Raw genomic sequence first — 7,209 nt, forward strand, 5'->3', positions numbered from 1 at the left:
TGTTATTTAATTGTCTTGGGGGAGGAAATTGCTCTATAAATTTTCATCAGGACCAGTTCAAACACATCTCCTAGTCTTCCTACCAAGTTCAAAGCATGAAGATAATTCCTGCTTCAAGTCCACACACTGGCCAGATACTATTTCACACACATTCTGAGAGGTGTCTCAGTTATTTACAATATGAATAAACCTGGAGATGTAACTCAACGGCAGATACCTACCTACCAAGTGTGAAGCCCTGAGTTCAAACCCTAGTGCCACCAAAAGAACAGTAATAAAACAGAAATCATTGGATACCTTGAAAATAGGGATAACTCAAAAGCTTAAGTACACATTTTTCTTGTTTTATGCTGCAGCACATGACTAACATTTATTATCAAGATTCCAGCTGGGCGCCAGTGGCTCTCATCTGTCATCCTAGCTACTCAGGAGGCTGCGATCTGAGGATCATGGTTCAAAGCCTGCCAGGGCAAGAAAGTCCATGAGACTCTTACCTCCAATAAACTACTCAGAAAAAGCCGGAAGTGATGCTGTGGCTCAAGTGGTAGAATGCTAGGCTAACCTTGAGCACAGAGAGACTCAGGGACAGTGTGTAGGCTCTGAATTCAAATCCCAGGACTCACCCCCCCCCCAAAAAAAAAAAAAAAGATTCAAATACTCTGAAAAGTTCAACATTCGGAAGTGGCACTGTGGCTCAAGTATTAGAGAGCTCGCCTTGAGATGAAGAGCTGAGGGATAGCACCCAGGCCCAGAGTTCAAACCCATGACCAACAACAACAACAAAAAAAAGGTAAAAAGTTCTACATTTTCAGGATCCCTTGGCAGCTCAAACCCATAGTTTATCCAGCACACATGTGCTGAGAGGAAGTGCCACCCAGCTGAGCAGGAATGCTATGGTAATGAAGCATAGTTTTGCAAAAGTAAAAGATAAGACTGATACAAAGGGAACACATGCCTAAGGTTTTATTCAACTCAGCGATGAAGGAAGGAAACAAATAAGATGATTTTAGAAAGTGGCTGAAAGGAGAAATTGAGAAGTGGAAATTGGATGCATGCAGTGGAAGGAATACTACTGAAATGTGTCTCTCTGCTTAATACACACAAAACTGGTTAATATCCAAAGGTACATTAACATCCAGGGTTGCATTTTTTCCCTGAACAAAAATCTATAAATGAATGCATAGTTTCAATGTCTAGTCTCTGAAAAGAGTCATCAAGAGCAAAGTCACATATGAGTACATAATACAACATAGAAAATTAAATAATTAGCCTGGAGTTGGTTGCTCATGCCTGTAATCCTAGTTACTCAGGAGGCTGAGATCTGAGAATCTCCATTCAAAGCCAGCTTGGGCAGGAAAGTCTGGGAGACTCATCTCCAACTAACCAACAGAAAACCAGAAATAATGTTGTGCCTCAAGGTGGTATAGCACTAGCCCTGAGCAAAATAGCTCAAGGGCAGTGTCCAGGCCCCAAGTTCAAGCCCACAATTGATCCACTGCCCCCCCACACACACAAATTAAATAATTATTAGGCAAGAATGTCAAAAGGCAATGATGCCAAAAAGATTCGTAGGTATCTTTTTGTCTTGTTTCAAATTTTACAAACTCTTTCTTAATAATAATTTTTTAAGGTGACCAAAGAGACTATACCAGGAAAGGTGATAAGGTACTTTTTACCTTGATGGATTAACCTCTTAGCTCTGTCAATTCAACACTTGGTTTTATCAACACTGAGTGCCTGGGTATAAACTGTGCTCAAGGGAAACACAGATACCAATCCAACAAAAGCAATTCATTTACTTACATCTGTAACTCAGATAAGTAAATCAGATACTCAAATCCTCTGACTGGTACATTCTTTCCCTCCTGGAAAGCAGTTACTCAGATCAATTTATCATCTCAACATTACTTGATAAGTGGTAATGAAATTACAAAGGAACTGTGCTCACCTTCCCCTCTCTTCCAAGTGAAGAGACAGTCCTCTTCATTGTACATGCCCGTGCCACAGACACAAAATCATTGTCCATATATTTTGAGCTAACGAATTGTTTCTAAACTTTATAATTGAACTCCAAGATTAGTATTTTATTTCCACTTTTGGAGAAGGATCCCTTACTCTTCCAAACCTACCTCCTGTGTCTTATTTCACTTTTCAAATAGAATGTGAACAACCATCCAGGAATAATACCTCCCAGAAAAGCTGTACACTGTAATTGCTATACCTATCAGGTGACTATACTAATCAGAATAGCTAATTATTTCCATTGGTACAGGACTTCCTGGTCTGGGAAGCATCTTCAAATGGTCTCATTTGAATTCATTTGAGCTTTGAAAAGAAAATGTGGTAGACTTTATTCCAACTTTATAGGTGAGGACAACTGATTAGGTCCTACTTTTAATGAGAAGTGGAGCTAGTAGTGCAACTTTGGTGCTCTGTTTCCTAGTACAAGGAAAGACTTCAAGAAGGAGTTGTGTACTAGATGGGTTAAATTATTCAGTGGGAAGGGCTAGGACTGTAGATTTCTGGTAGAGTGCTTGCCTAGCATGTATGAAGCCCTGGGTTCGATTCCTCAGTACCACATAAACAGAAAAGGCCAAAGGAGTGATGTGAGAAAGCCACCACTGGTATCTCAAAGGATTAAAAGAGTAGACATGTACTTCTTTTTCATTTAAGTCCAAGGCAGCTGGGTTGACTTGCCAAAGCAACTTCCCTCCAAACAGTGATATAGTGATCAACCTTTGCCCTCTGAGAACTACTTTTGTGGCCTCTGAGGTTTTCAACTTGATTGGATTGAGAAGTCCCTAGGAAATCAGTGAAGCACAACTCTGGGTGCATCTATTGAGTGTGGTCCTACAGACCATTAGAACATGAGGGTTCTGACTTAACAAATGGTTTAATCCACGGGTGGATTAAAAATTGGCATAACCTATGAGGACGTGGCAGAATTGTGGAACATGGGGCCTGGGTAAGAAAGTATGTCACTGGATGTATGTCCTTAGTGGATATAACTTCTCACCATGGCTACTTCCTGTGGCTACCCTATTCTACTTCCTGTCAGTGATAGTGCAACTGCTCTGCCCTGCCACAGCTTCTCTGCTATAAAGAACTAAACCCTCCAATATCAGGAGCTAAAGATAAATCCTTCCTTCTTTAAATTGTTTCTATCAGATATTTTGGTCACATATGTAAAAAGAACTGGCACAGGGGTTGATCACAGGGAATAAAGTCTTGTGACAAAAATAAAATGCTTTGACTTAGAAACAGCTAGTGTCCCTTTCCTTCAAAACCCATAAACCTGAACTGGTCACATGGCCCTGCCAGACTGCAAGTGGACAGAGATTGGAGTGTTCCCCACTTGCCAACAGAATGGGTGAGCCCTAACATAAGGAAATGGAGCATAAACAGGATTCGTAGACATTGGAACTCTCAAGAACACTTAAAAAAACAGTGTTACCCAATGGAAGGGATGACATCGATTGAGATGCATCGTACTCCTATTCTGACTTGTTGAACTGAAATCCCTTTGTAAATATAAAAATTTCAAAACAAAAGAAATCACGTAAAGAAATACACGGAACATCTAATCTTTTTAAAGCCTAGTGCTGGGTTCCTTCACATGCATTCTTATTGGTTGATCCTGACAACATTCCTGTAAAATAGGTTCTCTCTTCCTCTCTCTCTCCCCCTTTCTCCCTCTCCCTCTCTCTCTCTCTCTCTCTCTCTCTCTCTCTCTCTTTCCCTCTCTCTCCCTTTCTCTCCCCCCTCTCTCTTTCTCTCCCCCCCCCTGTCTAGTTTAGGAAAATGCAGCTGGTATGTTAATTTACCCAATAACTCATGCTAATAAGTGAGGGAAGTTTGCCTCTCCTGCTCTTCCTTTTCCCTGTCTCCCAATTTCTTATAATGATCTCTTCATGTCTAACACATTTCAAAATACGTTTTTAAACAGAGACAAACTTAGTCTGAGTAGTGACCAATTCTTGTCTTGAGAAGGCAGTCATTTAAAAATATTGGCAGCAAAAGGGAGGCTATATAATATGTTTCATATTTATTGACATATTTCTGAGATAATTTTAAGTCATTTACTTATATATATATATTAACTTATCCCATTCATTAACTTTATTAATATCTCCATGTTAAAAATCAGTTGTACAAAGAAACTTGTGGGACACAGCAAAAGCAGTCCTGAGGGGCAAATTTATTGCCCTCAGTGCCCACATCAAGAGAATGGAGACAGACCAAGTAAATAATCTCATGTTGCAACTAAAACAGCTAGAAAAACAAGAAAAAATGGGACCTAAAGCTACTAGACGAAGCCAGATAACCAAATTGAGAGCAGAGATTAACCAATTAGAAAATCAGAAAACCATAACCAAAATAAACCAAACAAAAAGCTGGTTCTTTGAAAAAATAAACAAAATTGATGGCCCATTGGCAAGATTAATTAAAAAAAGAAGAGAGGAAACCCATATTAATAGGATTAGGGATGCCACGGGAAACATCACAACACGTACCCAAGATATCCAAACAATTCTAACAGACTACTTTCAAAAGCTATACTCTCTAAAGGAAGAAAATCTGGCGGAAATGGATGCATTTTTAGAGAAATACAAGTTACCCAAACTGAGCAAAGAAGAAGTTAACCAATTAAATAAGCCAATATCCTATAATGAGATACAGGAAGCTATCAAAAGTCTTCCAACAAAAAAAAGCCCAGGACCAGATGGATTCACAGCAGAATTCTATAAGACCTTTAAAGAAGAACTAATACCCATACTCCTCAAGCTCTTCAGAGAAACAGAGAAGGAGGGAGCTATCCCAAACTCATTCTACGAAGCCAATATCACACTCATCCCCAAACCAGGCAAAGACCCAACCAAAAAGGAGAATTACAGGCCAATCTCCTTGATGAACACAGATGCAAAGATCCTTAACAAGATTCTAGCTAACAGAATCCAGAAACACATAAAAAAAATAATACACTATGATCAGGTAGGCTTCATCCCAGAGACACAGGGATGGTTTAACATACGTAAGTCAATAAATGTAATCCAGCATATCAACAGAGCCAAGGTCAAGAATCACATGATTATCGCCACAGATGCAGAAAAGGCCTTTGATAAAATTCAACATTCATTCATGCTAAAAGCTCTGGAGAAAATAGGAATAGAAGGAACATTTCTAAAAACAATAAAAGCCATTTATGACAGACCAATAGCCAATATTATACTTAATGGGGAAAAGCTACAACCAATCCTCCTAAAAACAGGAACAAGGCAAGGATGTCCACTGTCTCCACTCCTCTTCAACATAGTCCTAGAACCCTTAGCCAGGGCAATAAGGCAAGAAAAAGACATTAAAGGGATCCGCATAGGGAAAGAAGAAGTGAAACTATCCCTTTTTGCAGACGACATGATACTATACCTCCACGATCCCAAAAACTCCATCCCCAAACTTTTAGAAATCATAAGTCACTTCGGCAAAATAGCAGGATACAAAATAAACCCACAAAAATCAGTTGCCTTCCTATACACTGATAACGCACAGGAAGAGAGGGAAATAAAGGGAGCAACCCCATTCACAATAACCTCCCAAAAAATAAAATATTTAGGAATTAACCTAACCAAAGATGTAAAAGAACTATTTAATGAGAACTATAAAAAGTTAAAGAAAGAAATTGCAGAAGACACTAGGAAATGGAAAGACCTCCCATGCTCCTGGATAGGCCGACTTAATATAGTAAAGATGGTGATACTTCCAAAATTAATATACAAATTCAATGCAATTCCTATTAAAATCCCAATGACGTACATCACTGAAATACAGAAAACAGTCCAAAAATTTATATGGAACAACAAAAGACCTAGAATAGCCAAAACAATTCTAGGGGATAAAGACAATATGGGAGGGCTATCCATGCCGAACTTCAAACTCTACTACAGAGCTATAATCACAAAGACAGCATGGTACTGGCACAAAAACAGACCCGAAGACCAATGGAACAGAATAGAAGATCCAGATATAAATCCACAGGCCTACAGCCAGCTGATATTCGACAAAGGAGCCAAAGACATACAATGGAAGAAACACAGCCTCTTCAACCGCTGGTGCTGGGAAAACTGGGCAGCCACATGCAGAAAACTAAAAGTGGACCCCAGCCTATCACCATGCACCAACATCAACTCAAAATGGATTAAAGACCTTAACATTAAACCTGAATCTCTGAAACTACTGCAGGACAGAGTAGGAGAGACACTTGAACTAATAGGCACAGGAAGGAACTTCCTGAACAGAGTCCCAGGGTCACAACAAGTTGGAGAGAGACTCGACAAATGGGACTACCTTAAAATAAAAAGCTTCTGCACAGCTAAATCTATCGCAACTAAGCTAGAAAGACAACCAACTAATTGGGAAAAAATATTTACCAGCAATATATCAGACAAGGGGTTAACATCCTGTATATACAGGGAACTCAAGAAACTAATCCCTCCCAAACCTAACAAACCAATTACTAAATGGGCAAGGGAACTAAAGAGGGACTTCTCAAATGAAGAAATAAAAATGGCAAAGAAACACATGAGGAAATGTTCATCATCCCTGGTGGTGAAGGAAATGCAAATAAAGACAACCCTGAGATACCACCTTACCCCAGTCAGAATGTCCCACATCCACAAATCAGCCAACGACAAATGCTGGAGGGGATGTGGAGAAAGAGGAACCCTATTACACTGCTGGTGGGAATGTACACTTATACAACCACTTTGGAAAGCAGTCTGGAGGGTCCTTAGAAAGCTAAAGATTGACCTCCCTTACGACCCAGTCATACCACTTCTAGGCATCTACCCTGAACAACAGGAACCAATATACAAGGACACGTGCACCTCCATGTTTATTGCAGCACTGTTCGCAATAGCTAGGATATGGAAACAACCTAGGTGCCCCACCACAGATGAATGGATCCAAAAATTGTGGTATCTATACACAATGGAATATTATGCAGCCATTAGAAATGACAAAATAATGGCATTTGCAGGGAAATGGATGGAGCTAGAAGGAATCATGTTGAGCGAGGTAAGCCAAGAACGAAGAGACAAACGGTACATGGTCTCCCTCATAAGTGGATGCTAAATCCAAAAGGTTAGTGATACGACAAAACTAACAGGACTTAAGAAACAAAGAACTCCCGCTCATCTGGTTGAACCACTACTA

This window comes from Dipodomys spectabilis, unplaced genomic scaffold, assembly GCF_019054845.1.
Source record: "Dipodomys spectabilis isolate Male_0828 unplaced genomic scaffold, ASM1905484v1 ptg000145l, whole genome shotgun sequence".
NCBI classification, from domain to species: Eukaryota; Metazoa; Chordata; class Mammalia; order Rodentia; family Heteromyidae; genus Dipodomys; species Dipodomys spectabilis.